This window comes from Numenius arquata, chromosome Z (genome assembly GCF_964106895.1).
Source record: "Numenius arquata chromosome Z, bNumArq3.hap1.1, whole genome shotgun sequence".
NCBI lineage: Eukaryota > Metazoa > Chordata > Aves > Charadriiformes > Scolopacidae > Numenius > Numenius arquata.
The window spans coordinates 5,878,595-5,900,492 of NC_133616.1; the positions used below are offsets into that span (position 1 = coordinate 5,878,595).

The 21,898-nt window shown below is 38.0% G+C and overlaps 1 protein-coding gene across 1 annotated transcript in view; it reads left to right on the forward strand.

The window, feature by feature from the left end:
• The window catches only part of RIT2 (Ras like without CAAX 2), a 191,534-nt gene that overhangs the window by 102,737 nt on the left and 66,899 nt on the right, over positions 1-21,898 (forward strand). The window lies entirely within an intron of this gene.

A 21,898-nucleotide genomic window follows, 5' to 3' on the forward strand; every position in this document is an offset into this window, starting at 1 on the left:
TCTTTTTCTTTTTCTTTTTCTTTTTCTTTTTCTTTTCTTTTTCTTTTTTTTCTTTTTCTTTTTTTTTTCTTTTTCTTTTTCCTTTTCCTCTTCCTTTTTCTTTTTAACTTGTTTTGTTTTGATTTCTTTTGTATGAGTAGCTGTTCAGTATATTTAAAACTTTGTCAGTCTATACCTTCTGCTGCCTGGCTGAGACACTGAAAATATGGAATATGACATTATATTTTGTTTTATTTTCAGTTTCCAGTGCATGACTAGGAAGCACTCTTTACTAGGTGCTCTCTTATTCATATTAGTCATGAAACTGCAGAACTCTGAATTTCTAATCTTAGCATAAGGCTGATTTTTTTTTTTTCTTTTGGGATTAAAACTGCTCTCAAATTTGTAAATGTCCTTTACCACCAGCAGTTCCATTTTTTCTTGAAGACTCATTTCCCACTTTTCAGGCCAGTGCCCTACACAAATAGTGAAGGGTTTCATTTTTTTCCCCAAACTTTCTAACTGCAACAGGGAAATGTATTTTTTGCAATTTACTGACAAATAATAATAATATATATTTGTGTTAACATTAGATGAAATGAGTTGGCCAGATGCTCTATGAAATCCATGGAGAAAAAATAGGAATTTTCACATATTGTAGAAGTGTATCATAAAATTAGATGAATCTGCCCATAAAGACATTTGTCTTTCTGTTAATTGTAGAGGGACAGTTATCTTCCTAACCTATATAGAGCAATACTTGGGTGAGATGAAGACTAACAAAATTGTTTGTGAAATCCTTTCAGTTGAGACTGTAAGCTTGCTGATTCGTTCTGTTGTTATTGTTGCTGTTAGCTACAGACTAGACTTCTGAAGCATGCTCAGCTTTCCTTTGGTTTTTGAATGAATAAAATCTAATAAATAGTCATTCTTAGGTGGTGCTCCCTTCTAAGGATCAGTGTGAGCTGTGACTTTACAGTATCTCAGATGTATTCAGGCAGGTTTACCCTAAATAAGAACTACAGAATAACATAGCGGTATCCTTAATGGAAACAAGCCAGAGGAGAATACAGCACTGAAAAGCAAATTCTTCAAAACTACTTATTTGAATGTTGTAATGAATTTTCAGGTTAACTCATTCATGCATCTTGATGTCGTCTTGGCTGCTCATTTTCCATGGATATGCGTGCAGTTCCATTTGCTAGCATGAATGCTTGCCGAAAATGAATTACATTTGTAAGGAGCAGCCTTCGTCACTTACTTTTGCTTTCCTACATATTGCTTTTCCCACACGACATCACATCATATTCTTCCTTTGCTCTTCAAGTTCTGAATAATGTAAGCAATTCTTGCTGTTTTGATGGAACTATGACAGTTGTTTGAATATTTGGAACTAAAACCAATGAAGTTGTCATGACATTTTATTATCTTACAAAACTGTCAAATCTTTGATAATAACTTTTTTACATTACCAAAATATGTATCTGGATTCTGCCATGTTTCTCTACACCTCTAATTTCTATTTATTTTGAATTGATTTTGATTTTTCAACATTTCTTTCACACCATTCACTGTCCTAAGTCTTCCTTTTATCGCCTAAATAAAATCTTTGAGTGTTAACCCCCTGCTCCTCTCCCCACCCTGTTCCTCCCCCCCCAAAAGTGTGTAGTTTTCTGTGCCAATGCAATCATAGAAGTCAATTTGGCAGTTGTAGTCTTTTGGAATTAAATTCCATTATTATTAACTGAATTGTCTCTAGCAAGTGTTCATTTATATATAGTTTACCTCTTTGTCATTACAATGTTTTTATATTTCCACAAAAAACCCCAAATCACATCTTCATATTACCCAGGCTGCAGTAAATGCAATCAGACACACAGACAATTCTAATGAAACTGTTGGCTCATTTCTTGATTCATAATTATGTTAACCTTCAGTGAACCATCCAGTAATCCCTTCAACACAGAGCAGAAGACATTTGAAGGGGACTAAGATGCAGATAACAAGCCGGTCCATAAGAGAACAAACAACAGAGAAACAATAGCTGAACTGCAGATAAAAAATTTTTATAGCAGAAAACCTGGATATGTAGAGATAAAAACAGAAGCAACTAATTGCTTGTACCCAAGGCAGGCCAAGACAGGACATGTAGCAAGGAGTATACACTAGGGATGGTGCTGCAAGGTCACATCATAGCTAGGGATATTAAACAGCAACACACTTTATATTATTTTGAAAGTCTCCCAGTACTTGTTACTTGTTATGGTTTGAGGAACCCACAACAATTTATTGTTGTTTAGGCAATTATTGTCTCACCTGATGACCCCTCCTGACCAAGCAAGGGGAGGAAAAAAGAAGGAGACCTGGGTGTTGAAATATAAAGAGATCTAATAGAAGAAGACTAAATATTTAACAATAATAATAGTAAAGAACCAATATTGATCCTGATGTCACTATAATACCAATGCCTCTCAGCCCATTGTCTCAGCAGGAAGCTGCGCACTCCCAGCAGTGGACAGTAAATGTCAGACACTGTGAATGCTGCTGCTTCGGGAGGAAGGGAAGGCCTCAGGGGTCTGGCACTGGGGCAAGGAGTTGTCTAGACCACCACCACCAAAGAATAGAGAACTTCACAGTAAAATTTCTAATTTATATTGAAAGTGTTCATGGTATGAAATAATCCTGTTGGCTGCTTGGGTTCAGTGCCCGGGTCTCACTCCTCCTTATCCCTACACCTGGCAAGGCTCAAAACCACTGAGACCTTGAAACCTGTATACCATAGCTGGCTATAAAATAAACATTTTCACAAATTCTGATACTAAAGTCTTCTAAAAGTGCAGTTTTCCAGAGCAAGAGACCTTACCAAAAAGTAAAATTACTGAAGGATAAATTAATCCAGTGTCCCTCAAACTAGGACATTACCTTTACCTGTTTTACCTTCCCCCTCCACCTCAGAGATTTTTTCCTCCCCACATACCAAATCCTAACTTGGTGTGGCCATGTTTGACTCCAGTGGGACAATACCATGGAGGAGAGGTGTGTGGAGCTACAGAGATGCTCTCTCGCCTCTTGTCTTCTCGATCAAGATTGCTCTTCAAGGTGAACTTGGATTATGAGATTTGTATGTTTGCTCAGAAGATTTGAGAGATTAGTTATTGTGAAGACTTTAAGGCACGTTTCATTTGGCAGCCATGCCAGCAGGATCTTACTTCTTAACTGAAGAAGGCAAGTGTTCTTGAAAAACTACCCACACAAGCCTACTGCAAACCAGCCTTATGTAGGGCCTATTTGTGAGTAAGTTCAGGATGTTGTTGCACACTTTGGAGCTTCTCAGAGGGAAACCCACAGGTTACACACTGATCATGCAAAAAAGGTACAATTTGCAGAGAAATCCACAGTGGTATTGTTTGTTGGGTGGCTAGGGTTTAGTTAGGAGCCAGCACAGATTCCTGTGCTCAAAAGGAAAATTGCAAGGAAGCTAATTATCCCTGAAGGACTTCCATAGGTGTAAGGAGAGAGCTGCATGTGACTCTCACTCGAGTTCCTGCCCTGCAGCAGGGGCAGTGCTCCAAAAGCCTGGTTGCAAAATTCCATTTTATTCATTTTCAGTTTATTTATTGGAATTTTCATTGTCCTGTCTGTGAATCTTCCTCTTTCACCCTGTGCACAAACCAGGCATCAAACGTTTCTTAATGCAGAAAGGGGAGAGGCACGAACATACCACATCAGGCAGTAGTAATTAGGGCACAGTTCTGCCTCTCCACCATCCATGCCTGAAGCAATATGACCTCCCATCTTTCAAGATTTTTTCTCTCATTTTTTTTTCCATTGGGGCACATATACGTGAGAGAGAATGGGAGGGTATCTTTTTATACACATGCTACTATTTTTACATCAGCAAAATCAAGGTTTCAGCCTAACTCTTATATATTATTTACTACAGTTCCAGTTCAGTAAACTATTTAAGCATATGCTTAATTACAGTGGAACTAATGCATGTTCTTCCTGTTAATCTGCACTTGAGCAAAGATGCTGTCCTGAAAGTGAGACAGTAATCAGTAACTTTGTAAAAATGAAAGTCCCTTGGCAAAGCAGCAGATTAATACAGGAGACAACATTTACTGAGTGCATTGTTTACATAAAAATGTGAATTCCTGGTAGCAATGGTAGTTTCCTGTGTGTTTTTGCAGTAGTAGCTCAAATTACTTGAAATTTTGCCAGAATTTAGTTACAGCTCATCATGGTGTCACAAATAATAAGAGCATGACTTAGCATTTTAAAAAAAGATTAATCAGTTTAATCCTCTTTGTTTTTTGAAGATTTGCTTGTATTCTTGTCTTAAAGACTCACTTTTTTCTTTTATTTTCTTTTTTTTTTTTTTCCTCCAAAATTAAGAAGTTAGAGAGATTTGTTTTTATCCAGATCTAAAGATCTAATAACTTGGCTAAGAATAGCAGCATATTATCTTCATACACTGTGATGTTGTTTAAACTGTGCAGTCATGACAAGCAAAAAATAAAATAAAAAAAGCCCTCAAACCCCAAATATACTAATTTGAAAAAGAAAATTAAAGGGAAGGTTTCTCTGTGTTATAGCTATTCTGGAAACTTCCAACCTCTCATCCATAGTGTCCAAATTTTACAGTATAAAATTTGTGTATAATAGCAGCTTCTAAATCTCTGAGTAAATTGTTTGATATAGCATAGCTAACACAAGAACGCCCAGGAAATTACCTATGATAAAATGACATTAAAGCACATTACTACAGTTGAAACTCAGTATGTTAAATGTCTATAAAATGTCACAATTCAGGTTTCAGCGTTAGTCATTAACAGTATTAATCAACAGTTTTACTGATCAGAACTCCAGACCCAGTCTGTGGGTCAGGGCATGCTATGTTGTTTATTTGAAAATAATAGGCATTGGAGTTGATACAGTTTAATATCTACATCTACCTTTCCTTTGAAAAAGAAAAAAGGATGGGCATCCCTTCTGTCATTGCTGCATTTACTTCCTCTGTTGCTCAGAGCCTGTTCTTTCCCTCTATTTCCATCTATGTCAGTTTTACCACCTACTGCAACCCAAAAAGGTTAATAAGGGGAAAAACAATATGGCTTGTCATTTTTTTCAAATTGTCATCTTCTTTTCAAATTGTCTGCTACAAGCACTGAGATAAATATGTGGGGTTTTGCATGTGCTTGTGTGTGTCTGCGTGTTTTAACATTGTAATCTTACAGCAACAATGTGCTCAGTATAGGATATTCATTAGTACTACAGGCCACGTTTTGGGTATTCCTGTCATATAGTAGTTAGTCATCGAACTTTTGAATTTGCTTTGCATCTCCTCTGAGGTGGTGGGGAAGACAATGTCTTTACATTTAATGATAATTGTCATTACCAAAGCCACAGAATAATTCTTCCATTCATTTCCTAGCTATGACTCATACAATCTCTGCCTTCATCATTATTAAAAAAGTAAAACTTGCCTTTGTTTCTGACATTCCATTCATTTATGCAGATCATGATTTCCTGGATTTTTAAACCTGAGGAATATCAGACAGATATGTTTTGTTGTTTGTTTTTTTTTTTTTTTTCACCTCTGAAATCTGAGTGATATTGCCCCAGATGTGCTTACTCCTACCCCACTGAAACTACAGACCAAACTTAGTCACCTTCCTATCAAATTGACTCAAACCTTCCTGGCAATTGTTTCAAACCACACACGAGCTATTGCCACAAAGTCCTGGTCTATTTCCCACTGATCAGGCTGGGAGGTATGGCCAGATTCTCAGGATTATCTGGTCATTTTCACTTAGTGAATACTGAATTGATGCAGAAATGTGGGCTTCAGGTGGCATTCCTGATCTCTTTTGCCCCCTTAACATATTGTATGAAGAAAATTGTGTGGATTTTTTACCATATTTCTGAATTTTGAGACAAAGAGTATTACACTGCTACATCTGATGCTGGGGTTTTATACTCATTTGACAAACATTTGAGCCTGTGAGGAGGAGGAAGCAAAATGTGGGGCTGGCTCGTAAGTGTCAGTTCATTAACTATGGCTTTTCCTTGCTGAAAGCATATGCTTTGGTCCTTTGTGTTTTATTGGGAGGGAACCAGTACCAGAGAATTTGTGTAAGAAAAATTACCAGATGGAAAGTGTCCATATAACTCATCAAAAATCTAGGGAAGACATTTGTATTTTGTTCTTCAAACTCTGTGGAATCTGGAACATGAAGCGATGGCTAGATGGGACAATAGTAAAGGCGTCCTTGTACTCTCTTCTAAAAATCTTTCCTGGCATTCTTAGTAACAGGGGTGAAAAATTTAAAGGTACCAAAATTGAATTTCCATCTATGCCAATGCTCTGTCTATCTGAGATGCAATTAGCGTTTCAGAACACGTTGGAGAAACTCCCACTGTTTGTATCACTGTTCTGTTGTCAGAAAGAGTGCCTCATTCTCCAGGGCTGTCAAACTAGCACCATTTATGTCATTTAAATTTAAGTCATACACACAAAAAAATCACTGCTTTTAGTAATTTTGGAACCATAGCAAATAAAAGTAATTTTATATTTGTCCTGATTGCCTGACATTTTCAATATGGAGTGTCTGTAAAAGAGAAATTGCTTTTTATGGAACATAGGCCATAAGGTAAAAAGGCAAAAAGGCCATAAGGGAAAGAGAAGATAATTAATAAAAAAACGCATTAAAAAATACAGAATAGTTCTGATAGGATTTTTTTTTCTCCAGTTAAAGACTTACTGTTATGCCAAACTTACACAGCAGTATAGAAATCTTCTTTATTTTCATAATTAGCACGTTCCTTAACCTTGTGACTAGAAAGTCTGCTTTGTTTGGAAGTGTGTTTCATAAAAGCAAAATAGGATTGGAATGGTTATTTTCCTTCAAAAACTAAAACCAGAAAGAAGCTGCAGAAAGCTTCATAGTGTTGAAATCTCAGAAAATAGTTGTGTAAAAAAAATAGTGGTATTTTGTAGAGAAAAAATTAACTCTATACAGTAACAAAAAAAAATATAGTCCCATGTTACCTGAAATTAAGAAATGAGCTGTTTCTCAGAAATTCCATATTTGCCATTATCCATTAAAATACAGTAAGCCTTCTGCTTCTTAAACGTATGGTTTTATTTGTCTAGACAGTGATTGAAAATAGAAAGATTATTTAAGAAATCTCAATTTTTCTATATTGATGAAAGTATCAACAGTGCCTATGTCACATCTTTTTTTTTCTGTTTGTGATTCTCATTGAAATTCTATCTAAGGTCTGAACAAAATCAGTAATGTTCCGCCTTTACCTGCCTTCATATCTGTGGTTTTATCTTGATGAATAATGTACCTAAATGGAAGGATTTTGTGATATTTGTATTCTGAACAATCACAGGAAAGATGTAGAATGCTGAGGTGACTTTGAATGATAGAAATGGGGGTACCTAAAACTGAAAAATGAGATTATGACATTAAGTTTAGTTCATTATTTATATCAGAATAAGAGTGATGGCTGTAGAAGATCTGCAGTCTGAATGTGTTTCCCAAAATTTAGAATTAGGACTCCAGGTTTGAGGGTTTCTCTAGTAGGCTGTCTAAATTCAGTACCCAGGCAGCTTATAAAAATGCTAGAAATGAGAGGTTTTAGAACTAACTGATAATATGAATAGTAACAAATCATCAGGAACAGATAGTATTCACCCAAGAGTTCTAAAAGAATTCAAGTATAAAATTGCTGAACTATTAACTGTGCTTAAAATGGAATCAGCACCAGGGAAATGGAAGATGGCAAATTCAGAACAGTCCAGGGAGCTACAGACCAGTAAATCTGAGTTTTGCTGAGCAAATTGATAGCTACTATAAAAAAGAACAGAAATAAAAACTACATGAATAAATATGTTTTTACAGGCAGAAGTCATCATGGTTTTCACAGAGTTTACTCATGCCTAACAAGTCTTTTAGAGTTCTTTGATTAAGTCAACAAACATACAGGAAACAGGGTTCCAGTTGCTACATTTTCCTTAAATTTCCAAGAGTTTTATGTGAATAGCAAAAATAAAACTGAAGGAAGACATAATAAGTGTCAAAAGGAGAGGAAGATTATGATTGTAACTCTGAGTGCACATAGGTATTTCTGTTTTGAATATATCCATTAGTAAGTGGGCAATAAGATGAAACATTTTCAATGTTATTTGACTATGTTGGGTAGTAAAAATGAGCATTGACCACGATGAGGTTTAAGATTAATTCTTAATATATTTAAAGGCTGTATAAGATGAAATTCAGTGCTGAAGACCGGAGACTAGTGAAGAGACAACCATGACTAAAAATACATGGCAAAGCTCTGTAAACAAGCCCTCACTGCTGAAAAAAGTCACCTTGGAATTACTGTTGACCGACTTCTGTCAGCTCAGTGCTCTGCAGGAGTGAAATAGAAAACTGGAATGTTAGCAAGGAAATAAAGAATTCAGCAAATGCTACCCATCATTAAACATTCCTTAAATGTAGTGTCCTCTTCTCCATTCTTCTCAAAAGTGATATATAGAATTTGAAAATATAAAAGTAAGTAGGCAAAGATAATCAGGGGTACTAAACAGCTTCCATGTGTGGCTACATCAAATAAATTTTGATGTTTCAGTCATGAAACTGGGACAATTTTGACATGGAGCAGAAACGTCACAGAAAACATGAATCAATAAAGAATATTCATTGTTCCTTACAATGAAAGAATTGGGAAGAATTAAATTAATATGATTAATCACGTTTATGGTAAACAAATGAAGGTGCTTTTATACACAGTGCATAACTAAACTATGGAACTCATTGCTGTGGGAAGTAAAAGTTTTTTTGATGGATTCAAAAATTAATTCAACCTGCCATCGCAGAAGTATTAAAGAAAAACTTGACATTTCTAGCTCAGGAAGTGCCTGAGGCTGTTTGCCAAACACTGCAAGGATATAACAAAAGAAGTGTTCTCTATGCTTGGTCTGTTTTGAGCCCCTCACTACAAGAAAGACATTGAGATTTTGGAGCATGTCCAGAGAAGTGCAATGAAGCTGGTGAGGGGTCTGGAGAACCAATCTTATGAGGAGCAGCTCAGGGAGCTGGTGGTGTTCAGTCTGGAGAAAAGGAGGCTGAGGGGAGACCTTCTCGCTCTCTACAACTCCCTGAAAGGACGGTGTAGGGAGGTGGGGGTCAGTCTCTTAAGTAATGAGTGACAGAACAAGAGGAAACAACCTCAAGTTGCACCAGGGGAGGTATAGGATGGATATTAGGAAAAAAATCTTCTCAGAAAGGGTTTTCAAGCATTGGAACAGGCTGCCCAGGGAAGTGGTTGAGTCACCATTCCTGGAGGTATTTAAAAGATGTGTAGATGTGGCACTTAGGGACATGGTTTAATGGTGGTTTTGGCAGTGTTAGGCTGATGGTTGGACTCGATGACCTGAAAGGTCCCTTCCAACCTAGACAATTCTATGGTTCTATGATTCTATTTTCATGACCTGCCCCTAAGCAGGTCTTGATGCTCTTGATGATACTCTTGATGACAGCATGGGGGATGACACAACTGTGGGCTGTCACCACACTTCTGCTGTAACGTATAAAAAAATGAACCATAACAATTAATTTTGATAGAACAAACACACAGAGGTCTCATGAGAACATTATTTTACATAAATATTTACATTTAAATAGACTAATTTATTATACATTATATGTACAGCAGTATTAATTTAGTGTTAATATAGAGTAATCACTTATACTGTGATCATATGATTATTATGTAATCATTGATATAATACAATAATTACTGCTAATCATGGTTTATACTGGTTTCCACTGGGACTTTTTATTTTTTCTTCTTTGTTTCTTTTTCTAAAGTACTCTGTTTTCCAAGAAAATGTTAACTTGAAGCAGAAATCACTGTATAAAGGTGTTTGGTCTGTCCTGTCTGTCCAGGGCAGTGTTCCCAAAAGTCTTTTCTTCTCAAAAGTCTGTGCAGCTTTTAATATTCTTGTATGTTCTCTTTAAATGCAGGGACATTATTAACAGTAGTTGCATTTACTAGAATAGTTTCTGGAAAGGAAAATCAAAGAATCAGCATATGATGAGAGGTAATTCAATTAAAACTAAAGGTTTCCAGAAACTTTTCTTATGTGTGTGATCACAGAATCACAGAATCACACAGAATATTTTTGGTTGGATGGGACCTTTGAGATCATCGAGTCCAACCAACAAAAAAAAAACCAAAAAAAACCCCCCCAAAAAAAACCAAACCCAAACCCGAAACAAAACAAAAAAACCAAAATCCCAGAACACCAAACACCAAAACCAAACCAAAACAAACACCCACAACCACACACCACCCCACCCACAAACAGACACAAACCAACAATTTCAGCCACTAGAGCATGCAATGTGATTGTGTTCTCTAATTTAATGTACATATTAAATATGCACATAAGACAGGAGTCACAATAGAATCAGGAATGGCGTCAGAGAGAGAGCCCAGGAATCTTAACTTGTGCTTCTCAGATCAAACACCAGATAATGTTGTCTCCCTTGTGTAGGATTATATGCTTTGTGTCATTTCACAGCAGAAAATACCAAGTAGTAAGGGGTGGAGACATTCACTGACGCATCTGAGGAGGAAAGCTCCAAAGCCAAAGGCTGACATTCCCTTTCAAAACAATTTTGGCTATGAGTGTTTGCAAACAGATGTCAAGCTGGGGAAAAAACAGTGCCACTAATTTGATGTCCTAATGCTTCACTAGCTGGATGATTTCCCATCTTGGACTATTGGCCCATTAAACCTGTCTTTTATTGCATAGTCATAAACCTGAATGACAGAAAATAAATAATTAAGACCAGACAGAGAGAAGGCAAAGTATCTACAGGATCCCTTTTGTCTATTATAGTGAGGGACAAATTGGAATCTAAAGGCTAATACAGGGAAACATAAAAAGTGTTTGCTTTCTGTAGCACAGAGCCGAGATGTTTATAGCAATGTGGGAAAAACACTAGATACAGAGACAGATCTGTTATCCGGTTATCTGACATGCCAGGAAGGAAAAGTCATGTACACTTCCTGTGTTCTCAGTGTTACATTCACCTTTCTCCCAGGAAGAAAAGCCTGTACAAAATTGCCTTTGAAGCTGGATGTTTACTAATGGGGCACTCTTAAAAGATTAGGCTTATGTTTAGTTTGAGGAAAAATCCTTGATTTCTGTTATGTATCAAAAAAGTGATCTGAACTTTCAGAGCCAGCATTATTGAATTGAAAACCCTGCAAGTTCAAGCTTTCACTCCCCAAAATTTGAAGTACTTGACCATCATGCACAGCTAGAAATATGTGAAGAAAAATATCCTGCTATTAGTTTTCTTTTTAATAAACTGTGTAGTCTATATATTTGATATTGTTACTCTCTAGACGTCCACCTCCAAATAAATGAGGAAACTATAAAACCTGGGGAACTATAGGCCAGTCAGCCTCACCTCTGTGCCTGGCAAGATCATGGAGCAGATCCTCATGGAATCTCTGCTAAGGCACATGGAAAATAAGGAGGTGATCAGTAACAGCCAACATGGCTTCACCAAGGGCAAATCGTGCCTGACAAATTTGGTGGCCTCTTACAATACTGCCATAGACTTGGTGGACAAGGGCAGAGAAAGAGACATCATCTACCTGGACTTATGCAAAGCGTTTGACACTGTCCCGCACAACATCCTGGTCTCAAAATTGGAAAGTCATGAGTTCGATAGATGGACCACTCAGTGCATCAGGAAGTGGCTGAATGGCCACGCTCAAAGGGTTGTGGTCAATGGTTTAATGTCCAGTTGGCAGCCAGTGACAGGTGGAGTTCCTCAGGGGTCGGTACTGGGACCAGTGCTGTTCAACATCTTTGTCGGAGACATGGACAGTGGGATAGACTGCACCCTCAACAAGTTTGCCGATGACACCAACCTCGGTGGTGCAATCGACACACTGAAGGGAAAGGATGCCATCCAGAGGGATCTGGACAGGCTTGAGAGATGGGCTTGTGCAAACCGCATGAAGTTCAACCAGGCCAAGTGCAGGATCCTGCACCTGGGACATGGCAATCCCAGGCACAAATACAGGTTGGACAGAGAATGGCTGGAGAGCAGCCCTGAGGAGAAGGACTTGGGGGTGTCGGTGGATGAGAAGCTCAACATGAGCCGGCAATGTACCCTGGCAACCCAGAAAGCCAACTGGATCCTGGGCTGCATGAAGAGAAGTGTGGCCAGCAGGTCGCGGGAGGTGATTCTACCCCTCTACTCTGCACTCGTGAGACCCCACCTGGAATACTGTGTCCAGCTCTGGAGTCCTTAACACAGGAAGGACGTGGACCTCTTGGAATGGGTCCAGCGGAGGGCCACGAGGATGATCAGAGGGATGGAGCACCTCTCCTATGAGGACAGGCTGAGAGAGCTGGGGTTGTTCAGCCTGGAGAAGAGAAGGCTCCAGGGAGACCTCATAGCAGCCTTCCAATATCTGAAGGGAGCCTACAGGAGAGCCGGAGAGGGACTCTTTGTCAGGAAGTGTAGTGACAGGACAAGGGGTAACGGTTTTAAATTGGAAGAGGGGAGATTTAGATTAGATATTAGGAAGAAATTCCTTACTGTGAGGGTGGTGAAGCACTGGAACAGGTTACCCAGGGAGGTTGTGGATGCCCCATCCCTGGAAGTGTTTAAGGCCAGGCTGGATGGGGCTTTGAGCAACCTGGTCTAGTGGGAGGTGTCCCTGCCCATGGCAGGGGGTTTGGAACTCGATGATCTTTAAGGTCCCTTCCAACTCTAACCATTCTATGATTCTATCATTAATGTAGGGCTTTCCTTGAGCTTCAGCATACTTAAAGACCGACCTTCAGAAAATCAGACATGCTTCCAGCTGTTTGCTACAACACTATTGCTTCTTCAGTCAGGAAGAATAAATAATAAAGTCAGCAGAACTGAATCTTCAGTATCATAACGCATAGTGGTTTGCACATAGTTACCAAATTAAAAGATACAAATGTTTCATTGCCTTTTAGGTTGCACCTTTGACTCTGGAGATAGATCAGAGATGGTTGGAAACTGCCACTTTATTCTCTTTCTCAAAGCTGCAAACAATGTCACTGCATTTGATTGTTCAGGAAGAGTCTGTATATTTTGAGTCCTGGTGTGAAATGTTTTGTTTTTAAAAGCAGACTACTTTTGCTGAATAAATGTTAATATTTCAGGCAAATTTGAGATGCTCATTCTATTCTGAATGCCTATTTCTTTCTGCAGTTTCTTTTCCTATCATTTACCATCCTGTAACCTTTTTAACAGATAAACTCCATATATATATATATATATATATAATAGCATCTATTTTGTTACTGAAATCCAATATGAATTTCTGAACTTGCTAATTATACTAAATAATTGCAGGTCTTCACAAGATGTACTGTCATGTACTATAATATACTATAATGTACTATATCTCACTATTTTTTGCTCTAGCTTCTCAAAATAAAGGGTGAAAATCTGGATCAAGATTGATGACTTGGCCTAAAAAATAAGTCTAATCTAGTAGCCTTGAATTTTAATGAGCTAGGAATTTAATACTGTTTCTGAGACTATGTAGTCTGAGATCAGAATGCGTCTTTCATGATGTATTTTTGCAGTATCTGTAGCAGAACGGTCTTCTGGCCAATAAAAATGAGATGCTCGTCAGCTGGCAGCAGTGATATAACTGTTTATGTTTCTCCCTCCTTCAAACAGCTCAAGGAGTGAATTGGCTTCCTTTGAATGCACTAATATGTTGGATACCATGTGAGAACTGCACCTAGTAATCCCATTTTCTGAGTCCCATACCGTCTGGAAGAACCCAGGAATCTATGCAACTTGGTTCAACAAAAATCACTAGACATGTCATTCATACAACTCCAGAAAGCCTTTTTTCCTAAGAAAGTGTTTCCCCAAGTATTAGATGTCACTCTAGGTTAGGAAAGGCTTTCCTGGAGGGTTTTCTTTAGTTTAGTCTCCTAATTCTTGCCTAAATGGTGAACTGGAGGCTATCAGACAATGTCAGTAACAACTAAAACCTATTCTTTTAGATTGGTTGTGTTGGAGTATGTTACCCAGCTGTTGCCTGAGTCCTGTTTTACTCAGACATGTGGGTAGTGTGGCTTTTTCCATGACAGATCCCCAGATTTTGGTTTTGTGGCCTGTATTATAATCAATCTTATTAAGAATCAGTAAATAACTGTGGGTGTTTCACGGAAAAAGATACACTTAAAAAAATCTTTCAGTGACAACAGACCATTAATTTGGAAACTGGTAAACCTTGTGTGTAATTTCTGTTAACAAGTTTCTAGTTCCTCCTTTCATTTTTTCTCTTAATTCATTTTCTTTGAGCTTTCTCTTATGTTTGCTTCATAGAAGCATCATTAACAGGCAAAGTGTGGAAAAAAATCAGATGATTTCTTTTTAATAGAAAAGAAGATTAATTTGTTGTGCTGTAGACAGAATAACATTTTAATGATAATTAGGGGTATATAAATAGTTTTCAATAAGAAGGATTAATGCACTTTTGATAACCATTATAGCAAAAATATTGAGGGCAAACTGCTAATACACTGGCATCACTGATTTTATGAACTCATTTTATTTCAATTCCTGCTGTCATACAATACAGTATCTTTGTTGCAGTAGCATATATAAATATAATTTTCTACACAAAACAGAATAGTTAAGAATATGCAGTGAAAAATGTCTGCACAATTATGTAAATTGTGATTCTTGGAAAACAGGGTCTAACTAAACATTTAAGTTTTACTATGATATTTTTATTATTATTATTTCACTTTTAACGGAGGCTATTTTGTGTGTGGGTGAACCAGAAGATTATGTTGTAGCTCGCATGAATGTTAACATAATTTTTGGTACACTGCATTAATAAAACAAGTGTAATGAGCCATAGTGTGTGCAATATCAGGTCAATGTGAGAATTAAGCTGCAAGTAATTATAATACTAAGATTGGTTGTATTCTAATTATCCTATGGCTAATAGTACAGAGACGTTTGGCTGAAACCAAAATTATTTGGGCTAGAGCAGTTTTAGCACAGATGAATATTAGCTGTTACATTGTCATTGTGCTTCCATGAAACAATATGGTAATTTGTTTTTCAGTAAAAAAAAATCATACTTCTTCAAGAAGCAGTTAAGTTTTGCTTCTAAATGGAAATGAAAAATGTTACTAGATTGTGAGAAGCAATGACACAAAGTCCCTGCATTTATCTTAGGTTTTATGGTGTAAGTAACGTTAAACAAATTTGTATTCCATGTATCTCATAATGCAAGAACATGACTGAAAAAATGATCCCCATGAAACTAGTAATTACCAGAGAGAAGCAGTAGATGGATATAGTTATATTCTGAGCACAAATTGGACACTAGTCTTGAGCACAAACTTACTTCATGCAGAAGCCCTTTGAGTCCAGGCTTATTCTCAGCTGGGAGCTTCAGGAGAATTTCCAGGCACACGGAAAAATGGTGGGGGAAGAATTGGAGTTTGTTACACTAGCATGTTGTCACCACCATAAAAGACACGGTCAGAAGTACCATTATTGGGTAGGAATCACCTCGTCTGACTAATCTGAGATAGCTACAACTATTTGTATAAAGCTGATCTGATCACTTACTCCCTTGGTGCTCGAGCAGAGAAGCAGACGTTCTGTGCAATCAAATAATCACCCATCCATTTTAAGAATATTTTCTTGGGATGTGGTAAATACCTATCTGACGCTGATTATTTAATTCTGGTGACTATTAAATATCTAAGACTGGTTCAGTCTTAGAGGCTTTTGGATACTTTGATAAATCTGCCTGTAAGGAATATCACATGTTTAAGAGAAGGCAGAAAGGACAGCCAATAGGTTCATCACTGGCACATGTCAAAATAATGTGTTGGAAGCCTCAAAGGAATTAGCAGCAAGCCACCTTCACATGGGTCTTTAGATGAGATATGGATTACATCAAGCTGTACCTGCCCTACACTTGGCAGCCAGGTACAGAAAATCAGGTCTGGGAATTATACTGGACTTTGGTACTCTTTCTGGCTTATAATTTTGATAATAGAGCTGACATAGGCAATGCAAGGGAAATTAAATAAAATAGAACTAAAATTATATAAGGATCACAAGTCTGTCCTGGGGGATATGAGCTATGGAGGGGATCTGATATTTGAAAGAATTTCATGTTCTGTGAATCATACAGATTTAGTAAGCAAAACAATTTGGCTAGGTGGAAATTTTGCCCAAAGGAAATGGTTCCTGAAGTGACCATTCTACTTTCTATTCTATTCCCTATTCTACAGGGACAGAGGTCCCTGTCCCATCCCCAGGAGCAACTAACACTGACTGTCTTCATAGCTTAATTGGTGCTTTGACTGAGTATATAAATTTATTTCATATATAACTTTTGCAACAAATAACATTCTCAAACAGTTTTTATCAACAGTAGAATTTTCAGCAAATTTATCCCTTTCTCATTGTAATTTACCGGTGAACAAGCTTTTCCTTGCACGAATCTCTTTATTATTCAAAATCTCCATAAAGATAAGAATGCAGTTTATTTCAGAGATTGCTCATCAATTTTGTTCCAAGTCTATTACAAAGAATACTGGCTCATCATAATTTGCAATTCATGCTGCTTAATGGATTGCATCACTCACAAGTTTCTGATTCTGCTCCTTGTTTATTTCCCCATTAAGAGACTTATAAGCAGGAGCTGAAGCAGACATGCATGTCCCCATCGCTGGAACCTAGGGAGATACTGCCATACTATGCTCCTGTCTCGTTTTGAGAAGACTCACAGTGGAGATTACCAGACAATTCCCCTCATTTTCTAAGCTGGTGAGGATCCAGGTAATAAGTTTTCTACAAGCAAGGAAAGTATTCACCCATGAACAAATTCTTGTTACTGAAGTAAATGAAAGATCATTATGTACATCAGTGATTTCAGCATAAAAACCATCACTGGGCTAGTTACTGGTGTACCTGCCGGAGAGCAGGATGAGCTGGCTGCTCTGTAAAGGCAGGGGAATCAGGAGTCAAGAGCCAGGCACTGTCAAAAAGCAGTGGCTTTGGCCCAATATGGAGTAGTCCCACAGCACCCTAGTGAGGTCAGCTGAGCGTATCCAGAGATGGGAACCAGGGCTGGTTGAGAACCCAGATCCTCAGATGAGTCTATGGTGAAGACGCAAATCTTAGTAGAAGAAACCAGGACTAGGAGCCACAAAGTCAGAGTCAGGATCAGATCTGGTGACAGCAACTAGCATCAGCCACAATCCAGAGATTATCAGTCAAGTCCATAGAGATGAGGCTGTTTCATGTGAGAAATTATCTAACACGAAACCTTGTAACAACAAGTTGTGGGTAATCTACAGGCAAAACCAGATTCTGGAGAGGAATACACCAATTCCAATGTTCTTATCTACTCTTTAAGGTCTCCAGCCCTTTGAGGGGTCTAAATTAAGTAGTAGGTCTTCCTAACATCTTAGTATATCTGCATTCAATTCATGAAGATTTCTGATGTGCAGGTGGTGTGAGTGAGGAAACTTCTCAGAGCACTTTATAACTACCAGGATTGCGGTTGGGTTTCATAAAGGTTAGTGAAGCTGGAAAAAAGATCTTAGGCATCTGAAGTCAGATCATCTTTCTTTCCTCTGTTTTCAGACTTATTTAATACACTAGAATGTGAAAGATCCAAGTCATTACATTAAAACTATAACAAGCAGTCATCTAGATTGTGTCTGTTGGGGCACTGTGGGGAATACTAAGCAGGGTTGTGAAAAACACTTTTATCTTATGGTTATATTTTGCACATTTGTAGTGTTTTGATTGTTTCCACTTTTAACGGATATTAACACCTATGTCTGAATCAAAATCTTTGCAAAGAAGCTGTAACTTCTGTTGTATATAGCAGTGATTATATTTTCATTCTGTATCATATACTGTGAGAGTGACAGTGTAACTTCACTGGAGCTGCGAAAAAACATTCAGAAGGGATTTTTTCCTCTTTTTCTTTCCAAGTCTCCTTCGCAGCTCTGTCTTGTTGATAATTACCATATAGACAGCATTGATCCTTATATTTTAAAGACGGTTATGGAGATCTATGTGTCTCGGGCTCAGTAATGTGTAGATTCTGGGTTTTTTTAAGGCAGTAGAAATGGAATTTAGAAACAGATCTGGATTAATAACTAATAACACTGTCTACACAATTCCATTGCTTTGCAATTACCTTAGAAGAGAAGAGTCCATTAGACTTGTAGGTACATCCTGTTTAACATGGGTTCAGAGGAATACAGGCTTTTCTCCAGTAGAGTCACTTTTCACATCATTTAAGAAAGAAAACAAAGGAAGAAAAGCATAAATAAAATTCTGCAGTCTATGGTGCAGATTAAAGGCTTTTCACCCCAGTAAAACAGGTAGTTTGTCACCTTCAGGCTAATGAAATTAATATTATAGAGCTTCCATTAGGAAATTTGTAACAGAGACACTTGATTTTATTACAGACTCAGGAGACCTTCAGGTTTTCAGCAAGAGAGGTCTGGGTCTCGGTCTGCTATATAGTCTTGTCCTCTCTTCCCCAAACCTCTGTCTTATATATGTTCTACAGAAGTGCTAATCTGTAAGGCTGTAATCAGATAGAAAAATGTAGAATAGAATACAATATTTTAAGCTGGGAGAGACATAGAGCGATCATCTAGTCCAACTGCTTGACCATTTCAGGGCTGGCCAGCAGTTAAAGCAAAGTAGTTATCTCTGTATGCATTAAGCAATGGGTTTCTAGTTTTTACTAAATTACTATTAGCAAGGATTTTCCCTCTCTTCCTTGAATGCTTGCAAATTAACAGAATATGTCTAACTGTATGGTTTCAAAGAAACGTAGCTCACTTTACCTAGTTACAAGATAGTTGGACAAAAGCTATGTTTGGGCGTCGTGTAGTTTCATCTATATGACACTATGTCCTGCTCTGCTAACATCTGTGTTTAGATTCCAAGTAGAAAGTTTATTCTTCCATCACTACATGCATGTGGCCAGCATACAGAAGGAAGCTGAGGTCTGCCTAAGCAGACGTATCTCCTATATTTTGTTTACAGGGTCAGATCTTAAATTAACATCATTAAGGTTGGGACTAATCTCTCCCAGCTTTGAAAATCTAAAACGTAGAGCTCTACAGCAGCGTGAGTGGCATCCTAAAGAGGATCTCTGAATGAACCATATATGAGAATGCTAATTTCTTTTCACTGATAAAGGGAAAATGGAGTCAAGATAACTAGCTCAGATGTAAGATTATTATGGTTTATAGCAGTTGAAAAGTCTCATCTATCAACTATTCCTAAAAGCTAGGATATGTCCATATAAAATCCCAGTGAAAATGAAATTCACAGAAACCCATCTGTCAGAGTCTACAGGTAGAAACTGCTGTATTATTCCTTGTGGGTTTTTGTATTTGTATTTTTGGATGCTGTGTGTGGCGTGTTTAAACAAAGCAATTGTAAGGGCACAGCACAATACGTGTTTAATCAAGAGCATCCATAATAGACAGAGATAAATTAGGGAGACTCTGAATGGTATACAGAAACAATCTGTTAAATAGGATCAGATTTAACATGGTAAAGTAGAAATTCTTTGTGGTTAATTTCCTACCAGGTGCAACTATGGTTTAAGAAGGACAGTGATGAAAATGTTATTCACTAATTGTTTCCTACAGAACTTTCTTGCAGAGTTAATCACCATCTGCAGACATAACTAGTTTTTAAAAAAAGTTACACAGATGTGGATAATAGTAATAATAACAGTGCATACTTATATCAAGTGTAACATTTGGGAATCACAAGCACTTCATAAATACAGTGAAAACTTTCAAAACCACATTAAGGAAGTTGTATAAAAGAACTACGAGGTTTTGTGGGTCAAGCAGAAAAAAACACTAGGTTTACCTATTAATATTTAAAGTGACCTTTTAACTGTCTAAGGTTTACATGGGCTTCTAATCAGAAGATTTTAACCAGTGAAAATCTCCGTTCCAAGGAACAGTCTGCTCTTCTCTGAACTGTTTGTGACATAGTTGTGCAAAAACCAATTGTTTCTTTATTCAGTGTCTAAATTGAAGGTGAATAAATTATTTAGAATTATATCTTATTAAAGCATTTCTTATAGATTAAATCCAAGCAAAAGTGTATATCAAATGAGACATTTTGAGCAAAGTAAAAACTGTTTTACAGCACTTCCAAAAAAGTTAAAGCTATGGAGATGTCAGTGTTGTATCCATCTCCTGCTCATCCCATTTGCTGCTAATAGTCCTCGTGGAATGACTATATGAAATATGGATGATCTGTTTGCAGGTTCTTTTTTTGCTTAATTCAGACGAGCAACTCAAGTTCTCAGTTTTCACAGGCGCAAAGTGGTCACAAGGTTTGCTTAAATCCAGGGTATATTCTAAGCCTTGTGGTGAGCCTTAGAATAACTACTCTAGGAATCTGAAGCTATACACACTCTTCAATAATCACAGGAAATGGGCTATTCCATAATAATTTATTTATTTAATTTATTGTTATTTAATTTCATTCCTTTCCAAGTGCATAGCTATATGACTCTCACTGATGTATTTTCTAAGTGATTTCCTGCAGTACAATAAGCAAAATATTCACCGTCAACTGTGTTTCATTGATCAGCTAAGTATTTGTTTTGGTCACATTTTGGTTTACCTCATTTTTTAAATAAATTCTGCTGTATATTTCATAGAATCACAGAATCTTAGGCTGTTCCTATCTGTATATAGAGGGCCTCATCCACTTGATCTTCCTGGTCTGAAGTAGAATCATAGACTCATAGAATCATAGAACTGCCTGGGTTGAAAGGGGCCTGTCAGATCATCGAGTCCAACTGTCAACCTAACATGGACAAAACACATCACAAAACCATATCTCTAAGCACTATGTCTACCAGTCTTTTAAATACCTCCAAGAATGGTGACTCAACCACTTCCCTGGGCAGCCTCTTCCAATGCTTAGTAATCCTTTCAGAGTAAAAATTTTTCCTAATATCCAATCTAAACCTCCCCTGGCATAACTTGAGGCCATTTCCTTTTCTCCTATCACCCGTTACTTAGTAGAAGAGACTGACCCCCACCTCGCTACACCCTCCTTTCAGGTAGTTGTAGAGAGTGATAAGGTCTCCCCTCAACCTCCTTTTCTTCAGGCTGAACAATCCCAGATCCCTGAGCTGCTCCTCATAAGACTTACTCTCCAGACCCCTCACCAGCTTCATTGCTCTTCTCTGGACATGATCCAGCACCTCAATATCTTTGTTGTAGTGAGGGGCTCAAAACTGGACACAGTACTCAAGGTGGGGCCTCACGAGTGCCCAGTACAGGGGGACAATGAATTCCTTAGTCCTGCTGGCCACACTATTCCTGATACAGGCCAGGATGTTGCTGGCCTTCTTGGCTGCCTGGCCACACTGCTGGCTCATATTCAGCCACTGTCAACCAACACCCCCAGGTCCTTTTCCACCAGGCAGCTCTCCAGCCACTCTGCCCCAAGCCTGTAGTGCTGCATAGAATTGTGACCCAAGTGCAGGACCCAGCACTTGGCCTTGTGGAACCTCATCCCATTGGCCTCGGCCCATCGATCCAGCCTGTCCAGATCCCTCTGCAATGCCTTTCTACCCTCAAGTAGGTGAACACTCCCACCTAACTTGGTGTTATCTGCAAACTTACTGGTCAGGTGGCCTGTAGCAGACCCTGGCTATAGTGTCACCTATCTCTGCCCTCCCTTTAATCCTGACCCATTAACTCTTGGTTAGTTCCTCATCCAACCCCAGGCAGAATTCCCCCTGGTAAGCAGAGAAGCTCTCGAGA